The sequence below is a fragment of the Eulemur rufifrons genome, chromosome 19, assembly GCF_041146395.1.
Source record: "Eulemur rufifrons isolate Redbay chromosome 19, OSU_ERuf_1, whole genome shotgun sequence".
Taxonomy (NCBI): domain Eukaryota; kingdom Metazoa; phylum Chordata; class Mammalia; order Primates; family Lemuridae; genus Eulemur; species Eulemur rufifrons.
The window spans coordinates 115,507,448-115,533,282 of NC_091001.1; the positions used below are offsets into that span (position 1 = coordinate 115,507,448).

The following is a 25,835-nucleotide window of genomic DNA, read 5'->3' on the forward strand; positions in this document are numbered from 1 at the left end:
TTGCCCAGGCTAGAGTGAGTGCCGTGGCGTCAGCCTAGCTCACAGCAACCTCAAACTCCTGGGCTTAAGCGATCCTACTGCCTCAGCCTCCCAAGTAGCTGGGACTACAGGCATGAGCCACCATGCCCGGCTAATTTTTTTGTATATATATATTTTAGTTGTCCATATAATTTCTTTCTATTTTTTAGTAGAGACGGGGTCTCACTCTTGCTCAGGCTGGTCTCGAACTCCTGACCTCGAGCGATCCACCCGCCTCGGCCTCCCAGAGTGCTAGGATTACAGGCGTGAGCCACCGCGCCCGGCCTGCAAAGGAATTTTAATGATTTGCTCTCCCACAACAAGCAAGTTGTCTTTCTCAAATCCACACCACACTTGATGTCACAACACGTTTAAGGTTTTACCAATCCAAAGAATATGGAATTATGGCCGGGCACGGTGGCTCACGCCTGTAATCCTAGCACTCTGGGAAGCCGAGGCGGGTGTATCATTTGAGCTCAGGAGTTCGAGACCAGCCTGAGCAAGAGCGAGACTCCATCTCCACTAAAAATGGAAAGAAATTATAGGGACAACCAAAAATATATATAGAAGTACTCGGGAGGCTGAGTCAGGAGGATTGCTTGAGCCCAGGAGTTTGAGGTTGCTGTGAGCTAGGCTGATACCACGGCACTCTACCCCAGGCAACAGAGTGAGACTCTGTCACCCCCCCAAAAAAAAAACCAACAGCAACAATATGGAATTGTGGTTTTCATTTGAATTTTTATAATTACTAATGAGGTTGGGCATCTTTTTATATGTCTGTAGCCATTCAGGCTTGGTTTTCTCTTGTCTGCATTATCTGTTCATTCCTTTGTTTGTTATTAGGGTGTTTAACTTATGTCAAAAGACAAAATTACAACAAATTTAAAGATTCAATTAGCTTTTATTTGTGCTTCTAGAATTGGGCAACACCTCACTCTGTGAAAATAGAATGAGTGTTCCAATGAACTGAGCAGAGAAGTCTGGCTTTATAGGCAGAAAAAATGCTGCAGAAAGCAGAAACAACACAAAAAATGGATTGGCCATTTCAAAGTTACTTTCCTTATAGGGTTAAAAAAGAGGGGACTTCCTTACTATGCGACTCAGGTTGGTTGACTGGTATTCACCTGCTTTTTGGGAAACTGGTCTGTTTCAAAGTTCTATTTAATTGTGGCACTTAGCACAAGCAAACCCATTCTGGTTTGACCTGGTCTACTGGGGCCTAGTGCAGGCGGCTAGTCCAAAACAGTGGCCTCCCATAAACCTTGTTTAACTCTTTAATATAGAGTAATAGTTACTAAACTGTCATCTTTAGAACATGATGTGAGGACAATGCACCTATAATACATTTTTGGGAAATTCAACATATATATTTGTGCTCAATTTATTATAATATAAAAATTTCTGTGTTATATCAACCTAAAAGTAACAAGCTGATGAAAAATTAATATAGAGAGTTTATTTGGGCCAAAGTTGAGGACAGTAGCCTGGGAAACACTTTCAAGTTGCCTTGAGGAGTCTTCCAGGGAGCAAGGAAATGTTCAAGATTTTAAAGAAAAAAGGACAAATCAGGAGAGGGGACAATTACAAAAGTTGTTCAGCAGGAATTCTCATTGGTTTACAGATACAACAGTGGTTAGCGATTGGCTAAAGACTATTGAACTATAGGGTGTATGGCATTTTTATGGCTGCTTGGCATCAGGTTAGTCTAGAGCCTCACAGCAAGTGGCTTCAAGAGGTAATTATTTTGCTCAAGGGGGAATGAGAGTGACCACTGTTATATTTTAAATGCCTCCCCTGGCCTGATAGTTTAAAAGTGCTGGAATTTCTCAGATAAAAAGGGTAGTTTTTTTTCTTTCTCAGTTATAATAGGAGAAATAAGAATACAAAATTACATATGTACCACAATATACAAACGAACACCCCAAAACACAATACTTAGAAAAGAAACTAAAAGGAAATATTCTATCACTGTGTGTTCAAGTTTACAGTTAGGTTTTTTTTATGGCTTTAAGTATGTACACTTTCTTCCAATTTTCTATATTTTCAAATTTTTAAATTAAAATAATGTAGTTTCATATTCCATGGAGATTCAGCACCAAGCTAACACATAAAACAAAAGTCATGCATGTAATATTACCCTGAACATCCCTTAAACTGGGCTGTCTCTCAGAAAGTCCAATAGTGATTGAAGAAATGTTCAGGGTAATTTTGCAATACAACCCATTTTCTGTCTACCATTGGAATTATTGCTGTTTCTTCAGTTGAGTACCAGATAGAGCAACAGAAAAGCAACTGGGTAACATAAGAAAAATTTACATTGTATCTCTTCTTAGAATCACTTAATCTAGTGAGATGATAATATCAGAGACACCCAGAAACTGGGATCAGTGAAGAAAAAGCAGGTTTACACATTTCGTCTCATGCTCACCCTACGGTTCATTGAGTGGAATGTTAGGCAGTATAATGCACCATTTAGACTGTTGCTTTCTCCCTCTCCTATTTTTGTGGGGATAAGCTCATATAGTTGAATTTGCATAAGCCAAATTTGTATATGAGGAGACTCCATTGTACATAGTTTGTTTATAATAGGGAAAAAGACACCTTTTTCAAAGGAACAGATATTCTGGAATACATAAATATATACATGCCCCCTGTTTTCATCATTTACTCAGTCATTCAACAAATATTGCATCTGCTGTTTCCAGCACTGGGCTACATAATGGAAGAGATAGAGGAAAAAGTAAAACAATCTCTGTCCCTACCCTCATGGCACTTAATCAATTAATCAATCAGTCAAATAAAAAATTACCCTGTGATAAAAAAGAGGTACATAGTATCTTGAGAACATATGATAAGGATATTGATGTACACTGAAGGTTTTAGAAAGGCTCCCTGTGAAAGTGACTGCTGAGCTGGATAGGAAGTATGGGATGCTGTGATGTAAGCTGGAGCCAGATGACACTGCCTCATTAGAGCCAACAGTTTAATTTTCAGAAATTTTGAGACAGGTTTTAAATAGCCATTATTAAACATTAAATTATGTAAACTTATAATTAAATTATATTAAAAACACAGATCATAAATACTCAAAACTCATCACTTCTTATTTTTACATTTTACTCTTATCTATGCTCTTGAGGTTATCTACTATGCATCTTTTCCCATTCTGAGTAGCAGAATGAAATCATCCTGTCCACACCTCTGCACTGCATATGCTACCTGCCCATTAGTGACTTAGTAGCCACGTCAGTTATCGACTGTCACAGTGTCACAGTGCTTATGTTCAAGTAAATCTTATTTTACTTAATAATGGCCCCCAAGCTCAAGAGTGGTGATGCTGGCAACTCAGCTATGCCAAAGCCACAAAGTGCTTCCTTTAAGTGAAAAAGTGAAAGTTCTCAACTTAATAGGAAAGAAAAAAAAAGTAGGCTGAGGTTGCTAAGATCTACGGTAAGAAAAATCTTTTATCCGTGAAATTGTGCACAGTATATTGTTACAATTGTTCTATTTTATTGTTAGTTATTGTTATTAATCGTTTTACTGTACTTAATTTATAAATGAAACTTTATCATCGGTATGTACGTATAGGAAAAACATAATATAGGGTTTGGTACTACCTGAAGTTTCAGGCCTCCACTGGGGGTCTTGGAACATATCCCCTGAGGATAAGTGAGAACTACTACATCCATGGAAAAGCTGCTTCAGAGCAGTGACGAGTATAGAAGCAAGGCTGGAATGGGTTAAGAAGTGAGTAGGAAAAAAGAAAATAGAGGCGCTTTTCCTTCTATTACAAAAAACAATTGTAGGAAATGTACTTACTTACGTTGGCCTAAAAGAAAAATGTTGTGATTTTAACCAAATCAGAAATATTAACTGAATTCAAGCTCCACTTAGGACAAAAGTTCACCTCAATTTATCCATGTAATTTTACCTAGTTCTCTGAGTTCCAGAGGATGAAACTAACTCTGGAAAAACACAATGGTTATAAAACAAAAACTCAAAGTAAAAAATAAATAAATATTTTTTTAAAACCACAACAGTAAGTTGTTACCACTGCCATTCCATTTAGGAAACAGCAATTCTACAAAGAGATTGTTACCAAAAAATTGCTACAAAAAAGTCAGCTGGAGAAAGTGAAGCAAGAACGTCACTCTGCTGAGCCTTACCTGGCCCACCCCATTCTGAGTCGTTGATTACCACCAGATGCAGGCAAAAGACATGGATATTTTTATACAAATTTCATAAATAAACATAATACTATGAGAATCCTGAGTTTAAAACCCCAGTACAGCCGATGGAGTATTGTACCTTTGTTTTTATTTGCCTCAAACGGGAGCATATGCATCTTTAGCTGTTAATGGTCACACCCTCCTCTCACTCTGTGTTCCATACAGAGGACGCCTTTCCTTCCTCGGATGCCTTTCTCTCATATCAAAAACCTTATCGAAGTTTCAGGTTGAGTTCTGTCTACCAGTGAGTCTTTTCTTGTTATCACACCTTATTTGGGAAATCTTAGCATTTGTGCTTTTAATGTGTGATACTGCCAACTAGGCCTTGCTCTCAAATTGTTAAATATTTTCCACAAGAGATTATAAAGTTCTAGCATGTAGAGACTGTGATACCTCATTCTTTCACGTTTCCAAGGCTCTTTGTATTCAAATTAAGTAGAGTACTGTAAACTATTAATAATTATAACTTATACTGCTCAAAGTCCCATTTTCATCCCCAAATCTCCATTCTAAAATTTATTTGAATAATAAGAGTTAACATTTATTGAGTGATACTATATAGCATTCACTGTTCAAGATACTTTTCACATATTAACACACATAATCTTCCCAACAACCCTATGATATAGATACTACTATTCCTATTTTACAGATAAGAAAACTGAGGTACAGAGAGGCCAAGTGACCAACCCAAAGTCCCACAATTAGTAAGTGGCAGAGTTGGGATTCAAACTAAGACTGACACAGGAGCTCACATTTCTAAATTTTTAGCAACACAAAAATAACTCTTACAAGGCCTGGTCCTCCCTGGCCTTGTTTTAAGATGTGCCTGAATAAGTAGCACAGTTTCACAGCGAGAATTTAAAGGAATTCTACTCTTTTCTTTTCAAAAAGGGATAAAACATAGTGTACAGCAACACTTAACCAAATCCCCTTCCTTCTCCTGTGTTCTGTCCCCAGGCACTTCAATTCCAAGGCCTTTGTCTAGCGATCACTATCAGTTTTCCAGCCCCCAAAGGGAAAACCACAAAGGCATTCTTTTGATGGGTGGACCCAGGCTCCCTGCTGGCAAAGAGAATCCTTCCTTCAGAAATGTTTAGGTTCAGTTGTCAGGGTGGGAGAGAAGGCCATAAAGATACCCACAGTCACTCCTAGAAAATTGCCCTGAGGTAATTTACGGAGAAGGGCAACTTTGGCCAAATACAAGTTTCTCCTCTGCAAAGTCCATCCAGAGAGTTCAAAAGAAAAGGCTGGCCCACTATTTGCAATAGATTCTCTACATATTGAAACACAGTTATTTCTCTGGGGGTCACGAGCACTTTTAAGACTTTGGCTTTTTTTCTTGGTTTGTTTTTTGCCCGGGCTAGAGTGCCGTGGCGCCAGCCTAGCTCATAGCAGCCTCAAACTCCTGGGCTCAAGCGATCCTCCTGCCTCAGCCTCCCGAGTACCTGGGACTACAGGCATGCGCCACCATGCCCTGCTGATTTTTTTTTAATATTTTTAGTTGCCTGGCCAAGTTTCCTTCTATTTTTTAGTAGAGATAGGGTCTCACTCCCGCTCAGGCCGGTCTCAAACTGCTGAGCTCAAACAATCTCACCGCCTCGGCCTCCCAGAGTGCTGGATCACAGGAGCGGGCCACCACGCCGGGCCGAGACTTTGGCTTTCTTATCAGAAAAATGTTGATTCATACACAAACTTTGAGGAAAAGCGTACGTCACAGTCCTAAATTTAGAAACCCTGGCCGTGTCTGGCGGCTCGCGCCTGGAACCCTGGCGCTCTAGGCGGAGGCGGGAGGTCGCCCGAGGCCAGCAGTTCGAGACCCGCCCGAGCCGGGCAAGGCCCCGTCCCTACCTGGAGTCTGCGAGGCCGGCCGGGCGCGGCGGCGCCTGCAGCCCCGGCCACTCACGGAGGCCGACGCAGGAGGCCAGGCCTCGTTGGAGCCCAGGAGTCTGAGGCTGCAGGGAGCTGTGAGGACGCCACGACACTACTCTAGCCCGAGGGACAGAGTGAGACTCTGTCTCAAAAAGTAAAAAAAAGAAATCCCTAAGGCGGAGGGATTGTGAGCTTTGTTGAATCACACAACTTGTACGTTTTCTTAAGCCCCTGGTCATGGCACCTACGGAACACAGGGAACCCGCTGTGCCAGTGGCGGCCCACAGGCGGCGCTGCGGGGACAGCTAAGCGGGCCGCCTGCGTCCACCGCAGAGGCTGATGGGGACGGGGATTCGATTTTAATTTTTTTAAATTGTGGTAAATATGTTATCATAAAATTTGCCACCTTAACCATTTTTGAGTATACAGTTTGGTGGCATTAATTACTGTGTATTCTCAGTGTTTTGCAACCATCACTATTTTCCAAAACCTTTTTGTCACCCCAAACAGAAATTCTATAACCATTAAACAATAATTTCTCATTCTCCCCTCTTCCCAGCCCCTGGTATCCTCAAAGCTACTTCCTGTTTCTATGCATACGCCTATTCTAGATACTTCATGAGTGGAAACATACACTATTTGTCCTTTTGTGTCTGGCTTATTTCACTTAGCATAATGATTTAAGGTTCATCCACGTTGCAGCCTGTGTCAGAACTTCATTTATTTTCATGGATGGATAATATTCCACTGTATGGGATATCATACTCTGCTTACCCATTCCTCTGTTGGACACGTGGGTGGCTTCTACCTTTCGGGTCCTGTGAGTAGCGCTGCAGGACACACTGGCACACAGGCATCTGCTGAAGTCTGCTTTTAATTCCTTTGGGTATGTACCCAGAAGTGGAGTTGTTAGCTCACATAGTAATTCTATGATTAACATTTTAAGGAATCAGCAAACACTTTTCTACAGCAGCTGTACCATTTCACAATCCTACCAGCACTGTACAAGTGTTCCAATTTCTCCATATTACCAACACTTGCCATTTCCCATTTTTTCTTTTTTTTCCTCAAAAAAATAAAACAGCCATCTTAGTAGGTGTAAAGCAGTATCACATGGTAGTTTTGATCAGAATTTTCCTAACGACTAATGGTGTTGAGCATCTTTTCATGTACTTATTGGCTATCTGTTATCTTCTCTAGAGAAATGTCTATTCAAGTCCTTTGCCCATTTTTGAATTGGGTTGCCTGTTTGGTTGTTGTTGAGTTGTAAGTGTTCTTCATAGATTCTGGATATTAATCCCATGTCAGACATAAGCTTGGTAAACATTTTATCCCACTCTGTAGGTTGTCCTTATACTTCCTTGATAATGTTCTTTGATGCATAGCAGTTTTAAATTTTGATAAATTATAACATCTATTTTTTCTCTTGTTGCTCATGCTTTTGGTGTCATACCTATGAATCCATTGCAAAATCAAAAGTCTGAAGATTAACTTCTGTTTTCCTCTAAAAGTTTTAGGGTTCTGGATTTTATATTTAGGTCATTGATCCCTTTTGAATTAATTTTTTTTTTTTTTTTTTTTGAGACAGAGTCTCGCTTTGTTGCCCGGGCTACAGTGAGTGCCGTGGTGTCAGCCTAGCTCACAGCAACCTCAAACTCCTGGGCTTAAGCGATCCTACTGCCTCAGCCTCCCGGGTAGCTGGGACTACAGGCATGTGCCACCATGCCCGGCTAATTTTTTCTATATATATTTTAGTTGTCCATATAATTTCTTTCTATTTTTAGTAGAGACGGGGTCTCGCTGTTGGTCAGGCTGGTCTCGAACTTCTGACCTTGAGCAATCCACCCGCCTCGGCCTCCCAGAGTGCTAGGATTACAGGCGTGAGCCACCACGCCCGGCCTGAATTAATTTTTATATATGATGTGAGGTAGGAGGTCCAACTTCATTCTCTACAATGTGGAAATCAAGTTACCCCAGCACCATCTGTTGATGAGACTATTCTTTCCCAATTGAATGGATTCAGTGTCCTTGTCAAAAATCTACTGGCCATATAGATCTATGGGTTTTTTCTGAACAATAAATTCTAATTCATCAGTCTATATGTCTATCCTTATTCTAGTGCCACACCGTTTTGATTCCTGTAGCTTTGTAGTAAATTTTGAATTGAGGAGGAGGAAGAAGAAGAGGAGGAGGAAGAGGAAGAAGGGGAGAGGAGGAGGAAGAAGAGGAGAGTTGTTGAGAAAAAGCAGGACAAGGAATGGAAGACTAACTGCAGTTTTGGAAAATGATAGTTTTTTTTAAGTTGCTTCCAGCTACAGGGTGCAAAATGAAGACAAAACATCACCAGGACTTAATTTTGGATGGGGAATGAGGCAGAGGCAAATCTCAAGGACAAAGCTTCCGTTTCTGTCTTACACAGGGTACTGAAGTAAGGACTGTGGGAAGAAGACTAAGTTTGCAGAAGGCAGTGGTGTGTGCATGTGTGTGCTGAGTTTGGTTTGGGGCAGACTAAGTTCAGATGCCTTTTAGAAATCCAAGGGAAGATGCCAAGCAGCTATGTGGAGATACAGCTGAGGACTTCAGGAGAGCACATGCTGAAGATCTGTGAGGCACCTAAAAATAGTAACCAAAACCATAAATGCAGATTTGACTTCCCCAGGACAGAATATGGCAGAAAGAGACCTAGGCCCCAAGAACTAAGAGCAAACCCAGGAGAGCTATCCTATAGAAATCCAGTGAAGATAGGGTTTCAAAAAGTGCAGAGTATCACTGAAAAGTCAAAAAGCAAAAGGAACTGAAAAGTCTGCTAGATTTAGCAAACTGTTGGTCACTGGTGACTTTAGCAAGAGTAATATTATTTTGTTGAAATAATATTGTTCCAAACCAGATCAGGGTGGGTTAAGAAGTGACAGGTGGAGAAACTGAAACAGAAAGAGAGCCCTTCCTAGAAGACAGACTGGACAAAGGGAGGAGGCAGATGGGAAAGGACCTGGAAAGAGATGAGAAGGCACAGGAAGGTCTACAGTTATGCAAATTTTATCCTCATTTTAATTAAAATACGTACATATGATTTTTCAAAAATCAAACAATCCCAAACCCCATCCCCTATTGCTGCTACCCTACGGCAACCCCTGCCCTCTATTTTAGTTTTGTTTTTTGGTACTTACCTCTGTATTTATAAGCCCCACCCTTACCTACTGACGTCCTACCTCAAGTCAATTAATCTCTTCCACATACACCCACCCCCAACACAAATGCACATATGCTATCCTTCCTCTTATCTTCTCAATAAAGTCATACCTCACTTTCTAGTTGAACCGCATTCACTGTCTTAATTACCAGGACAACGTGCTGACACTCACAACTGCTCTGAACTCTTATCACATCTCCAGCTCCCCAAGACCCAGTCCAGACATTTCCCCAGACACAGAGCAGGGCAACTGTGGGCTCATCTCCTCTATTTACTTCCTCTCGGGACTGCAGTCGCCTATTGCCCGGTGCTGGAAAGCAATAGCCTCATGTATTTTACCCAGTTTCATCATGGATGGTGGGAATGTAAGTCCATTAGTAGTTGCTCTGCCTTGACCAGAAGTAGAAGTCTAGACTGTCTCCTAGTACCCGTTTCTAGCAGGGCATCACCCACTTTCAAGACATTCTAAATGAGAACTGTTCTCATTTGCCCTTTTCAGAAAATACACCTCAAGGCTTTTGCAGTATAGAAAAGGGTAGTGAGCTGGCTGCAGGTGCTGGGGAAGGGCTGTGTGCACGTAACTACCACAGACTGGGAGCGATCACCCTATTCTCAGCCCCCTTCACTTCCCCACTCCCAGAGGGACCTGGTGCCTCTAATTCTTGAGATTTCCATGGTTTTGAGGCTCAAACTGGCATGTTCCTTGACCTTCCCTCTCAGGCACTTACCTTTCCTGCTAAATCAAAAGACACTTCCACCACTTTCTTTCCAGTTTCCAAAATGTCATCTTTCCTACACTCTAGTCTATCTCATTCTTTTTGTCTATATATATGGATATACATACATGCACACACACACACACACACACACATAACGCTCATTTCGATAGGTTTCAGGAAAGAACACACATTCAGTTAATCTTGTTCCAACAAAGGTCAGGTTTGAACGGTTTGTTTCAAATACGAAAGACTTCAAAATGTTTGAGATCCTATAAAAAGATTCACTAGAGAGGATGAGGTTGACTATATAAGAGAGAAAAGACATACATAAACTTTTTTTAAAGCCAGAAGATCAAATTCAAGCCAGAGAAAACATACTTTCTCATAAGAACAAAAAAAGTATATCACATATAAATTAACAACTTTGGCCACATTTGAAAAGATTTATTAATATTTACAAATCTAAAGAATCCTAAGGAAAATAATTATCTTCTCCTAAATAGAAATTCAGCAATATGCCATAAAATTATTGAAATCAATATAAAAGAATAGTGAAAAGAAAGTATTCAATTTTCTCCTGCTTAATCATAAAAAGCGGGAAACTATAAAGGGCTTCTCTGTTAGCTTCAAGTATTTGATGCATAAAAATGTCCTATGTATCTACACAACCTGCACTGGACCTGCCAGAGCACAGCACAGTTCCCGTAAGAGTTAGTTTGTTTTGACACTTTCTTTACATTCTGTGGGACAGAGACCATACACTGTTCAGCATGGGATCCATAGGCTAACATGGAAAAGTCTGAATTTAATAATTCCAAAACACTGTACAACACTGTATCCTGGGGAAGTAAATAAATCTATATAAACAGAAATTTTGGGTGCTGATTGCATAATTCAAATTTTTGCTTTCTTTCTCTTTTTTTTTTTTTAAATAGAGTCTCACTCTGTGGCCTGGGCCAGTGTACAGTGGTGTCATCACAGCCCACTACAACCTCAGACTACTGGGCTCCAGTGATTCTCCTGCCTCAGCCTCCCGACTCGCTGGGACTACAAGCGTGTGCTACTACACCTGGCTACTTTTTCTATTTTTTGTAGAGACAGGATCTTGCTCTTTCTCAGGATGGTCTTGAACTCCTGGCCTCAAACAATTCTCCCACCTCAGCCTCCCAGAGTGCAAAGATTACAGGTGTGAGCCAAATTTTTTGCATTCTGAACACATCAAAGACACTATCACATACAAAAATGACCTAAAGCACAGTTTTGCTGTCTACACATTTCTCCATAAAAATGGAAGTCTGCAAAAAATCATAAATTATGGAAGAGATTTGAGTAATAGCTTATCAACAATTTACTACATAAAAAAATGAGAATATCACCTTAATCTAAAAATTTTAGAACTACATTATGAAACCTAGGCTGTTAGTTTCTGTACTTGCTATAAATGATTTTGGTTCTATCCAAAGTGGGTTATGTGTCCAAACCTAACAAATATTAAATCACAAATTTCCTCCATTAAAAACCCTAATATTTTACACTTCTAATAGAGGGCAGCCTATAAATATATAAAGCTAAAATTTCAAAATGTAAAAAGTTCTTTATTCACAGAAAGGAAAAACTCTTTCATAAGGAAGAATGTCATTTGCAAGCAAAAGGGAGTAATAATTATTAGTGATTATTCATTTCTGCAGGGACAGAAAGAACTGGAAGGAGGTTAAAAGGTTTTTTTTTTTATATCTTGTCATGTAAAATTATGATTAAATATAACATAAATGTCTCCCTATTCAGCAAAGATAAACAAGTATTCTCATAAAAATATAGTAAGAGTTGAAAATATTTGCTGGTAGACAACACTACTAATTTTGCATAAATTTGCACTCCACGTTGTTGGGCCAATGAAGTTTTTTACCAGTGATCTAAATCAATACTGCAATTGGAAGTTTATGGAATTATAAGCATAATACATTGTATTTTTGTGATAACTTTCTGGTTTGTATTGATTAATGATGGTCATTTCTAATGACTTTTCCTAAAATGTTTTTGAATACTTAAAAATTAACTCTATTACTATCAAAAAAATTACTCTCAGTTGTCTATAGCAATTCATATCAAAAGCACACCTAATTTTGTTTAATGGACATTAAAGAAAATAGGAAAAGTGCCCAGTTCTATTAAAAGTGCATATTCCCTTTAGTGGGAAGTGTTGTCAAATTTTACTTATTTCAAAATTAACCTAGAATCATTCATCCAATGTTTTTGAGCACCTACTATTTGCTAAGCACTGCTCTAGGTACTCAGGATATAGTCGTGAATGATTCAGAAAGGTTCCTATACTTATATGGCTTACTGTTAATATTTGAGGGTATTGGGGGAACAGACAATAAATGTGAAAACAAAAAGACAATTTCAGATAGTGACAAGTCCTGTGAAAAAAAGAAAAGAAAAGGAAAAAAAACAGCAGGCAATGGGGAGGGCCACTTTAGATTGGGTGGTCAAGGTTGCTATGGTGATCATCAGTGTTGTTCACTAAATACTTCTAGTTGTCCTAAGCATCAGCCGTATTGCACTTGTAAAGGAAAATAAAAATCTCAGGACCCTTCAACTCCTTATGCCAAAGGGAAGGTCAAGCCCAGATGCTGAGTCATGCAACACCCTCTTGCAAATGAACAGCTGTTACTAACACTACAGGCCAGATTGCCACAGAAAGGTAAAAGTCTTCAGGCATCCACACAGACAGTTCCCACAGATCATTCATAAGGACACTGTTTGCTGGCCTCCCATCAATGAGGACATGCAAATTGTAACTTCTGGGTCTGCAGGCTAAGTCTAGCTCCTAAAACTAAAGTCCACTTTGATTCCACACTGATAATGTGGATTACAAGTTTATCTTCCCAAGTGCAGAACAGAGACAAGACCATTCTTTCTTCCAGCTACCCAAGGACATCTGCATAACCGATTCTTCCTTTACTCCTTTTTCTCTTCAAACATTTTCCTTAACCCTGTGTAAAATGCAGATTTCCTGGCACTAACCAAAATCTCACAAGAATGTAACCATTTGCATCACCGCCCACCCTCTCCCCTTTTCTCTTTCTATATGCCCTCACTCTTCAAATACTGAGTTTCCAAATCCCTCTTCAGATAGCACAGGTCACAGATGCTTCTGTGGTTTGTCCTTGAACTTTGGCTTAGTAACCCTCCACTGATTGAGATCTTTGCCTGGCCACCTATTTGGGTTGTCACACTTCCCCATAGCCCTAAAAAAGTGATTTATGACACTTGCCATTTGAAGATTCAAGAATCTTACTCTGATTTGCTATGCTTTCTCTATATACCACAGGCAATGGCAATGCCCCGATGGTGGCTGCTGTCAGCCTGCTACCAGAAGGAGGACCATTCGAGGCAGAGCTCCCACTAACCCATGATGAGCAAGACCCTTTGTTTTGAACCACTGAGGTTTGAGGTTGCTTGTTTCACAGCACAACCTAACCAATCCTGCCTATCATAGAAAGTTAAGGAGATCATAAATGAAGTAAAACTTAAATGACGAAAAAGAGCTAGGCACACCAAGGGGAAAACACATGCAAAGACATAACTGAGAAAGGACAGTGGCGGGAGTGTGGTGAATAAGGAGAATCGTATGAAGGAGGTGGAGAGCTGTACTCAGATCAGGCCACCCAGGATTGAAAGCAGACTGTGGGCAGCTTGGGCTCAATACCATTTCCATAGGCGAGCAAGGTGGGGATTTTAAGCTGGAGTGGGGGGGATGGACATGGGAGGGCTTTTAAGGGAAAAGCTACCTAATGAATCGTGAACAGGTAAAGTCCCTTTCTACCACCAAATTCCAGATGACTGGTCTCACGCTCAGACAAGAGACCAAACTGTACCTTTCTGGAGAAATTAAATGATCCCAGAGAAAGAACCTTCAGACACTGACATCTGAAGGAACCTAAAGAAACAGCCATCTGACCACCTGACATCCCAACAGTAAAACTCACACAAAGAATGTCCAATTAGCTTCCCAATGTCTCACTCATAAATACAAACAGACAGCCAGGAATCACCAGACATTTGAGACCGGCTTCTCCACAAAAGAGAGAAAGAGGTCACATGGAGCAAACTGAAAATACATATAATTGATATCATAGAAGAGTAAGAAATGGAATCGCACCTATAAACCATAAATAGGATACTCTAAATAGAAATATTCAAAAAACTTTAAAATATGATAAACAAATTCACTTAAAGGGTTAGAAAATAAAGTTGAGGCAATCTTGCACAAAGTAGAAACAAAAGACAAGACATGCACAAATAGGAGATAAGAGAAAAAAAACTTTGTGATACAATATCTGAATAACAAGAGTTACAGAATGAAAACAGAGGGAAAAAATTATTCAAGAAAAGTACCTACCAATGAAAATTGGCATCTGCAAATGGACAAAGACCATGAAATGCCCAGCATATGAATGGAAGGAAGCGCAAAGCACATCCACCTGGAAAGTCAAACACTGGTGGTAAGAAGAGGAGATGAAAGGCTCCCCAGGGTGGGTGACAGGAGAGGTCATAAAACAAACTGGTATCAGATTTCTCAGTAGCAACTGTGGAAGCTAGAAAATCATGGGTGAATGCCTTCTACATTGAACAAAAAAAAAAAAGAAGTGGAAGATGAAGATGTCACTCAATTGCTACAATCACAGGATAAAACTTTAACACATGAGAAGTTGCTTCTTATGAATGAGCAAAGAAAGTGGTTTCTTGAAATATAATCTACTCCTGGTGAAGATACAGTGAACATCATTTAAATGACAACAAAGGATTTATTAATTTAATTGATAAAGCAGTGGTAGGGTTTGGGAAGACAGACTCCAGTTTTTTGTTTGTTTGTTTGTTTGTTTGTTTTTGGAGACAGGGTCTTGCACTCTTGCCTGAGCTAGAGTGCAGTGACATCATCATAGCTCAGTGCAACCTCAAACTCCTGGGCTCAAGCCATCCTCCTGCCTTAGCCTTTCAAGTAGCTTAGACCACAGACACATGCCACCCCACCCAGTTAATTTTTCTACTTTTTATAGAGACAGGGTCTTGCTATGTTGCTCAAGCTGGTTAATATCCTCGATATGTTAAAAAAAAAAAAGAAAGAAAGAAAGAAAAGAAACCTCTAAAATTTCAGAAAAAGCCCCAAAAACTCAATGGGAAAACTGAGCAAAAGATATGGACAAACAGAAAACACAACACAAAAGGTCAAGTTATGGAAAGACAATTTCTCTTAGAGAAGACCAATTTCTAAACTACATCTAATATAGCATTTCTATTTAATACCTATCAGACTCGCAAAACTATAGAAGCCTGGCAATGTACTCTGTCATACAACTGTACAGAAACAGGGATTCTCATACAGCAGTGGTGGGAACAGAAAATGTCTCAATCTTTAAGGAGGGAAATGTGGCAATAACCACCAAAATTACATCTGCATTTTCTCTTTGACCCAGCAATCCCACTGGCAAAATAAAAAATGATGTACCTACACATTCATGTCTTATAGCAGTCTTTGTAGTAGTAAATTCGCAAGGAACTGGTGGAATACAGTGCAGGGCATCTACACAGTGGAATGCAAACTGGAAAAAAGGGATCATATCATGTCAAAAGGCAATCAAAGAAAAAATATTAATGGATAAAGTGGACAACATCAAAATTAAAAACTTTTATGCTTCAAAGGACACCATCAAGAAAGTGACAGCCACAGAATGGTCATAAAGACCTGCAAATCCTACATCTGATAAAAGACTTCTACTCAAAACACATAAAAGGTTTTTACAATTCCATATAAAGACAACCCAACTAAAACATGGAAAAAGGATGTGAACATACATTTATTCAAAGAAGATAAACAAATGGCCAATAAGCACTAGGATGCTCAACATCACTCGTCATTAGAGAAATGCAAATGAAAATCACAATGAGATGCCACTTCACGACCACCAGGATAGCTATAGTCAGGAAATCTGGACAATAACAAGGGCTGACAAAGATGCAGAGAAACTGGTATTTTGATTCTTTGCTGGTAGGAATGTAAAATGGTACAGCTGTTTTCAAAAGCAGTTCAGCAGTTCCTCAAAAAGAAAACAGAGTTGCCACATGACCATAGCAATTCCACTTCTACATATCTGCCCAAAAGAACTGAAAATATATGTCCACACAGAAACAGGTACATGTATATTCACAGCATTATTATTCATAATAGCCAAAAAGTGGGAAAAACTCAAATGTCCATCAACTGATCAATGGATAAACAAAATGTGTTACACCCAATGGAATATTATTGACACAATGAAACATTATTCAGCCATAAAAAGGAATGAAGTAGTGACACATGCTACAACATGGATGAACCTGGAAAACGTTCTAAGTAAAAGAAGCCAGACACAAATGGCCATATATCATATGATTTCAGACATATGAAATGTCCAGAATAGATAATCCAGAGACAGAAAGTAGAATAGTGAATGCCAGGGGCTGGGATGAGCAGAGAATGGGAGACGACTGATATTGCATCTGCGGTTTCTTTTGGGGACAGTGAAAATATTCTAAAAGCAGATACTAGTAACAGCTGCAAAATCTTGTAAATAGACTAGAAGCCACAGAATCATATTTATGGAAAAAAGTCACTGGAGCCAATTTACATGTCACTTTGTTCAAGTGGGGAGTCAGCAGAGGATTATTTTTGTAGCTTCTATGTAAAATTATCAATTTACAAAGAATTTTCAATGATTCCTGTTTTTTCCATGTGTTTCCTCTTCCTTTGAGACTTTCCCCCACCCTCTAGGAAAGTTTCCATTATTACTGTTACTATTAACTTTTAAAAGTATCTGTTATGGACATTTTTCAAGCTTACAAAAGTAGAGAGAATTATATAAGCCTTTGTGCTACAATAGTTTATTAACATGTGCCATGTATTTTAAATCTAAATTATTTTCCTGAAATTGCCAAGACCTAGGCCACAGCCTGAGGCATGGCTAATCACTCAAACCTGCCAGGATGGTGCTGGGCCAGGCATGTAACGCTTTCAGGCTAACTTTGGGTGAATTCTGGCAAACTATTTCCTTCACTCACAATGACATTTCTCAAACATTCCCCTTCACTATCTTTGAAGATAGGATGGGCAAGGTAACTAGTGACCATTACATCGTCTAAGGAGCAGGGTTCCATAAAAAAGGAAGAGAAAGAAGAGTGAAAACAATGCACTTCATTAGACTGTTTCAGCCTTTGTCCTTTCTCACAATAAAGTGCCATTCTCCTAAGTGATATAATGTCTACTTAAAGTGTGAGGCTTGATAAAGTATAAAATCCATCCCCATATACACCAAAACATACCCAGAATGTAGAGTACAGATATTTAAAATGTAAGGTAACTGAATATATTTAGTTATACTTTACTAGTGTGTTGCTCTTCCAAATGTAAACTCTATGTTTAAGATATCACCAGTTCACTGCCTTGAAGCAGTTCTCAGGCCACAGTGCAGGGACGGAGACTCCAAAAGGAGCCTGAGGACTGAGCTGTGGAGACAGAGACCAGAGACTGAAGTGGCCAATTTTCAGTTTAGCCTTTTTTCAGATAATTCATATTTTTCAAAGGCAATTATTTTCTGTGATTCAGACTTCAGATTCTTTTCCTTTCCTATTATTTACAATATTTAGGATTATGAAATGATACCTACTTAAGAATACTGACTCACAATAGTATAACCACCTAACATTTTCTACTCTGTTCAAGATCAAATTTTATAAAAATATTCTCTTTAAAATGCAATTCTAACAGCAGCAATTAAGAATATAATTCTTGACTGTATCGGATAATCTGAAACTGAGAAAATTATGCGTATTTAGAAAATTTGACTGAACACACTTTAAAAACACAGAACTTTGTGTGTTCTCCCCCGAGGCAAACTGAGAAGACAGAACACTGACACCACTGGGAATCCAGCCACCTGGGGAAGGGCCATGTCACACAGTGGGAGAAGCAAATAAAGAGCATGGACCAGACTCTGCTGAACACCCTGTCAACAGTACCAGGCCCAGGGAGGCTTTCCTGTCACTTTCTACATGTCCCTGTTCCTTTAAAACCAATCTGCCACGCACCTTGACTTTTGTGAAACTGGTGGAGAATTATGAACCTATATTACAGAGGAATTAAAGAAACCTGTGGAAATTATCACAACTGCCTAGGTCCTAGGATCACTATGAAGCCTCAAAATGCTTGTGTGAGAAATCCAGTTAGCAAGGAGTGAACACAGATATTGTCCAGTAGTGGCTGAAGCCACAGTAAGTCTTACAGCTCAAGGACTTCTTCCCAGAACAAAGGAATTAAGTCCTACTCTCCTCATACTCAGCCCAAAGGCTTTGAATCTATTGCTGTGGATGGGTCTTGCAGCTCAAGGACTTCTTCCCAGGGCAAAGGAAGTAAGTCAGAATCTTCTAGAACTCAGCTGAAAGACTTTGAATCTCCTCCTCTGGATGGCCATACCCACTGAACAACCTGTAGGTGGAAATGCCACCCCCAATCTGAAGGAACAGGAAGAATCATCTGAAACCCAGATATAGGCCAGGGAAAAGAGGAGGCTGGCCAGAGAGCAGGGCACAGCCCGGAAAACTTTCTCAGGTTGTCTCACCACGGAGTGCAGATGTGACCCCCAGATGGTTGGTCCGACTGCCCTAGGGAAAGTCTTCCAAGCTTTTCTGATTTTCCTACAGGACTATGAGAAATCCGGAGCTCTGAGGGCAGATGGGACAGGAACACCATGCCGCTGCTTTTCAGTCCAGTTACTGGAACACCCAGACATTCAAACTGGATGTCAGCCTATCTCCTGAATATTACCTGCCTCAAGATATGGTACATATTTACCTGTGATTATAGCTATATCTGAGCCCATCAGGGAACATCAGCCAATGGTACCTTTGATATCCATCTTACCTAGCAACACGGTAGCATTTCTGAGGAACCTGAAAAGACTTAAGGCTTTCTTCCAGGATGCATTTATTTTTCAGGTTGTGTTTTTTTCCCCCAGATTGTTTTGATTATCGTCTTTTTTTCCCCAGGAAACTTAATTGATCTGATTCTTGAAAGAGAATTTCTGAGATTTAGAGCTAAAGGTCCCAGGGTACACCATTTTCTATAATCTATTCCAAAAAGAAATATTTAAAAAGAAAGCATGAATACCACTTAGAATAATAAAAAATTTGAAATGTGAAACATTTAAAAAAGTGTAACTTTTAAAACTTAGAGCTTAGATCCATCCCCAGAGATTCTGGTTTAATGTTTTTTTAAAAATTTAAAAAGCAATTTAGATGCTCACTCATGATTGAGAACCTGCATGCTAAATATTGTTTCTTCCTAATGTGACTTGTGTAGCACCATCACCTAAAATCCCAAATAATTCATTTAAAACAATATGGTACAAATACTGCTGTAACTAAGGCTTACAATAGTACATTTTTCATCAGCATTTGTCTAAAAATGCAGGTGAACCAAGAGAAAATCCAACTTTATATTAGACTGCTCGTCGTTTGGCTTTTAAGTCACTTGAAAGTAACTGGGACTAAAACTAGTTTTATTTGAATAGTCCTTAAAAACAATAAAAACTTTCAAATGATTCAAATGGCAGTTTCTTGCCTGAAACAAACCAACGTGAATATTAATCACAAGTAAGAGGCTTCTTAAGATTGTGTAGAACATATATGTGAAGAGTGATAAATAAGTAGGTATTTCAAAAGGAACATTTCAGGTATGTTGATATTAAATGATATTAAACTTGATATTTCCAAACATATAAGAGAAATGATAAATTATAAGTAAAGTAGAAAAAATTACTTTAGACTTTATATTGTCTATAATTTAAAAAGATAACATCTCTAATGGTAAATACACCTCCTCCCAAAACCTATTAAATTTGCCATCAATGGAAATCCCAAATAAATTATTCTTATTTTTTGACCAGGCAGTTAAAATAAGCATATTTTATATTAATTGGGGAAGGGCCCCATGTCAAAATTCAATTGAAAATTAAGGACTTGCTCTCTCAAACAGCATTTTTCAGATGCACTTTTGAGATAGAAAAACAATAAGCAGGTAAATCAAGAATCTACTAAAAGAGAAAACTAAAAAATTCATAATAGCTTTCAAGCTGAGAGAGCTTCTCTATACTTAGCCTTCCTTAAAAAATTTTTTTTCTAAAATCTTTCCATAGCTATCAAATATGAGAAAATCATATTTAATAACCCACTGGAACATTACTGTGGATGGCTGTCAGGATGATCTGGATCTGTGGATGCTATAACTCACTTGATCTGTTGCTCTCTTCACCACATGCTTCTCATGAAATGGTATTTTATTTTAGATGACAGTGCACACCTAATGGAATTCTGAAGCCTTAGCATTTACCACAGCTTTCAAGAAATTAGCTATTTCAATGTAAACTGAACTTATCCAGGAGAAGGTATGTTAAAAGATTCCTCAAGACAATGACTTCCCCTTGGAAGACAAGAATGCTTTAATGTTGGAGTTAATTCCAAGTGTTTTCAAACATTTTTCTCCATTACATAAGTATTAAAATAAAGATCATAGGTCTCCCCACCTCCACTGCTCCTGCCTCAAGTTATCTTTATAATGTGAGCTACCATAGTGACAGCAAGAAAATGAGCCAATTATCCACACTTGTTCTTAGATTGCCAGCTATCAATCATCACCAGTGAAATTGGAATTAACCAGAACTTTATATATGGAATGTTTTGATTACCAGGAGTTTCCTAATATCCCTGCCTTTCCACTTCCTGCTTTTGTAGGTAGAATGAGCATAGTTTTTATATTCTGTTAATATTACATACTTTTGGAGACTTATAAAGGTACATTGGGAACATGAAGGCATATCAGTACAAAGACCCAAGAGGTTCATGGGTTTTAGGGAGACAGAATAGCATAACATAGGTTTGGTAGTCATACCCATGGATTGAAACCAATTTGATTATGTCTGTGTGAACTTGGGTACCAGCAATTTAACTGTGTCTCTTCCCTTATTATAAAATCGTTATAACAACATTCCCCTCATGATGCTGTTGTGAAGACAAAATGGAAAATGTACACTGCCTAGTATGGAAGATGCTCAATGATGGACATCTTAAAAAAAAAAAATGGTAGTGCCATAGGCACTGTTTGTGATAAAACCTAGCTTGCTAGAAACTGCTTGCAAAGTGGACTTGCAAAGTGATCTAATGTGCATAGTCAAATTAAAATGTATGTAAGTCAGATTCGCTAACTATAAACCATAGTATCTAACTAAATTTTTTTAAGTAGTATTTTTAATCCCACTTATGAGAATTAATGTGACAAGCTCTCAACAGAAATCCATTGAAAAATATTTGTATATCTTGCTTTTATGTCCATATGATAAATGCTTAACCTAAGAAAGAAGATCCTACATTCTTTAAATTATATTTTAAATTTACTTAACATACAAGCTGACCAAACCAGGAAAAAAAAAAAAAAACCCAACACTGAAAACTTTTAAATGGGTCTACCTTTCACTTAAATGCCCAGATAATATCTGGAGAATATACTATATGTTTGATATTTAATACAGGTCTACTTTTTAACAGAGTACTGTAAAAAATTAACATAAGAAAGTTGCTTTTAGGCCAGGAGTGGTGGCTCATGCCTTAATCCTAGCACTCTGGGAGGCTGAGATGGGCAGATTGCTAGAGGTCAGGAGTTCGAGACCAGCCTGAGCAAGAGCGAGACCCTGGCTCTACTAAAAATAGAAAGAAATTAGCTGAACAACTAAAAATATATAGAAAAAATTAGCCGGTCATGGTGGTACATACCTGTAGTCCCAGCTACTCAGGAGGCTAAAGCAGCAGGTTTGCTTGAGGCCAGGAATTTGAGGTTGCTGTGAGCTAGGCTGATGCCAGGGCACTGTAGCCAAAAAAAAAAAAAGTGAGTTGATTTTAAAAACCCTCAGGTGGTTAATACAGTAAAAAAGTTACAAATTAGAATAAATTTTAAATCATCAGTGCTAACACCTCACAAGTAATTTTAACTCAAATACAATGTATCTTAATTCAGCTTCTGTTCCACAGTACCCTGGACTTACTCTCTTCTGTTACACTTTATTGTGCTTCCTTCAGTAATTGGGTTACTCTGAACTATAAACTCTGCAATGGCAAGAACTCTCTTATCTTGTTCACCTCAGCACCTAGCAAGTGTATGGCACATAGCAGAGTTTCAATAAATAACAATGTATTAATAAATGAAGTTAAGACATTAAAATTGCATATATTCTACTTGTACAAAAAATGCAATTTTAATGTGATTTTATGAAACAGATTTAATTATGAAGTAACTTGAACTATAAAAGCATTTATTTAAAATAAAACTAGCTTACCTACTATACTTATTATTCAGTTTAAAAAATAAAACTTTGTGTACAAGTTTTCAGCAACACACATTTTCCAACTAACATGTAAGATAATGTTATCTGGAAATGTATCTCTCTCATTTCTGAAGAACATATAGATAACAGTCTATATGACTCCTTCAAAACTCTGATGCAACAGTATTCTATTACCTTCATCATTTCTCTTTTTAATTTTACATAAAGGTAGACAAACTTTTAGCCATTTATGGAGCAAACAGTCTGGACAATTGCTGATGTTACCAACTGTAAGTGAAATCTGCCACATACCCAGTGCAAATGCAACTTTACAATGATTTAATAGTGTGAATAATTGCTTCAGTGTTTGCACATAAGGGTATTTCTATTGCTTCTGATCAAACACATTTAAAAGATCTTACCCTGCACCTTAATTGTGAAAATATATTCCAAGATACTAAATTTCCCTTAAAAGAAACCTGAGTTAAAAATCAGAATACTACTCTGAAATAGAAAATATACAAAAAAGAAAGATTAAATATCTAATTAGATTATTTGTTGAATTGAGTTAAATATCTAATTTCCTAAGTTTCCCTCCTAAAGTATGTAATGGATTATACAAATACTAAGAAAACTCCAAATAATTTTTATGTTATAGACTATTTCTTTCCATTTGTAACTAATTTTGATATTAAAGCTCGTATAGCATTTTCACAATACAAACTAAGTAACTTTTTATGAATTTCCTACAGAAAAAAACATAACAGCAGGTACCTACGCACACATAAGCTCTTTCTTTAAAGCAATACTTCATTTCTGTATATGTTTTAAAAATTAAAGTTAAGCCATGATTACTCAAAAAGACTATTTTATTGAGTATTTAGATTTAGAGTCTTATCTCTCTCCCATTATCTTCATTTCTATCATTTACCTCTTATTCCAGGGATTCTCAAACTTTCATGTGACACGGATCACATTCTCTCTCAAAACATCTGATTCACCCACTTCTCTTCTGTGTGTGTTTTTCTGTTTGTCATGCAATGGGATGGGATGAGGGGTGTGCTACCAGGAGGGGAACCTTCTATAACTTAAAGGAGGACTGCTATGCTTTTAAGATAATACGTAAGGGTTTTAAGTGAGATAATGTTTGTAAATAATTGCACAGTGGCTGATATACAGTAGACAGACAATACATGATATTAATACATATTATTGTAACTCATCTGTGTTATAAAATCGTAGACACCAAAACATTTCAAAAACCAAGACTACTGGGGGGCAAAACACTGACAACCTGCAGTGCAACCTCTGCACAGAGTCTCCGCGCCAAAGCAGATTCATACTTGTTTTGAAATGTGACAGTGGCACGCAAGTAAGTAACTCAAAGTTAATACGTGAGAGATACAAGTAGACATTGAACTCAAATCAGTTACTTTTTACTTCTTGTGAAAATTCCTAGTAAAAATGTTGGTAAGGGATTAAGGACAAGAATACTCCCTACACACCATGTATGACATGCGGTACTATGTATACACCGTTGTCTATGACACCAAGCATTTCGTATACACTATATGAGACAACAGGTAGCGCTTGCATACACAGCGTGACAAGGGCAGTGTGTACACACAGTACATAGGGCGCCGTGTAAAACACCAGGTGTGTGCACACCCCACAAAGCACACACACACACACACCCCGCAAGCGCCTCCACAGCTGGCTCTGAAGAAAAGCGCGAGGCAGGACAGAGCAAAGGAAAGTTCCGGGCCCGGCCGCCCCCAAGGAGCCCCTCCTCCCAGCGCGGCCCAGCAGCTTCTCCCCAGAGCTCCGGCGGGAGGCGGGAGGCGGCGGCGGACCCCGTAGGACAGTCCCGGAGGCCCGCGAGGACCCGTTGAGGCAGCGGCGGCCTCGCTCCCGGGGTCGCCCGCAGCCCCCCGGACACGCACGGACCCCCGCCTGGCCTCGGCCGACCCTGCGCCGCGGCTCCCACCGCCCATGGCGCCCGGAGCCCGCGAAGCGTCCTCTCCTCTCTGCCGACCGCACGCCGGGCCCGCGCTGCCGGCCGGCCCCACCGTGCAGGACCCGGGGCCTGGCCGGGTGGGCGGCGCGGGGCCCGGCGGGCGTGCTCACGCGACTCCGCGGCTTCCCGGCCCGAGCAGGCCCCGCGCCCCCGGGCTTTCCCCACCATTGTTCTCCGGCTCCGCCGCCGCCCCCGCGCCCGGCCCTCCCGCCAGAGCCGCCTGTTCCCGCCGCCCGGCGCCTCTGGGGCCTGAGCCGGGGACCGGCGGGCTCGGGGCCCAGGGGCGCCATGTTGGCCGCCCGCAGCCTCAGAGGACGCCGCGGTCGCACCGCGCGAGGCCGGGAGGCGCGGGGGCCCTGCAGCCGGCACTTACTGTGTGTCCTCACCAGCCGCGGCCGCGGCCAGGCGGGAAGTTAGACGCCCTCGCTGGGAAAGTTGGCGTCCCCGCGGGCCGCTCCTCCCTGCCGCCCGGCCGCCCGGATAGGCTGTGCCCGCGGGAGCCCTGCACGCCGCTCCTACCTCCGCTCCGTCCCGGCTCCCGCGCCGCTGCCGCAGCCGCTTCAGCACGTCCCGCGCAGCCGCAGTCGCCCTCCGTCCCCACACGCGCCAAGGCTGCAGCCGGCGTCCCCGGTCCTAGCGCCACTGGTTCTGCCGGCAACAAAACCGGCCACCTGGTTTTAATATCTTTTTAATCCGTGGTCAAGAGGAATTACAGACAGGTGCTGCGTTCCCATTCCGTGCATATGCAAACAGGACTGCAACAAGAACAGGACCAGCCATTACCAATTTGGCAAGGTCACCCCAAATCTGCGTTCCAAGTAGGTTGTCTATCAAAGTCAATCTGTATCTGACATCTAACGGGAGGAGATCCCGTACACCTGTGGTTTAAGGAAGTATCAGCGATAAGCATACTTTTATAATGCTCACATATTTTCCCTCTTGTCCTTTCTCCTAGGAGTTTGGAAGGAAGAGCTTTCAGCTAAAATGTCTTGCTCTCGTTATGAGTGGGCATATGTACTTATACTTAGTTTCAGTCACCAGCAGTCAAGTGAGGTCTGAAAATAGGCAAGTACAGTACAGTAAGTTATTTTGAGAGAGAGAGAGACCACATTCACATAACTTTTGTTATAGTATTTTGTTATAAATCTTCCATTTTATTATTATTGTTGTAAATCTCTTATTATGCCTAATCTATGAATTAAACTTTATCATAAACATGTATGTGTAGGAAAAAATCATAGTATAAGTAAGGTTTGATAGTATCCTGGTTTCAGGCGTCCACAGGGGGCCTACCTGAGAATCATGGGAAAGACACTACAGGGCCCCACCTCCTCTTTCGCTGGGCATGGAGGCTCCACCTCCTCCCAGGATTGGCTCAGG

The 25,835-nt window shown here is 40.0% G+C and overlaps 1 long non-coding RNA gene across 1 annotated transcript in view; it reads right to left on the reverse strand.

Moving 5' to 3' along the window:
* LOC138399955 (uncharacterized) overlaps window positions 1–25,073 on the reverse strand; it is a 38,809-nt gene extending 13,736 nt beyond the window's left edge. Inside the window, exons 1-2 of the long non-coding RNA XR_011236202.1 lie at window positions 24,829–25,073; window positions 21,891–21,981 (exon numbers count right to left, since the gene is read on the reverse strand). This is a non-coding gene — a long non-coding RNA (uncharacterized lncRNA). The remainder of the gene's footprint in view (window positions 1–21,890; window positions 21,982–24,828) is intronic.
* Window positions 25,074–25,835: the final 762 nt, after the last annotated feature.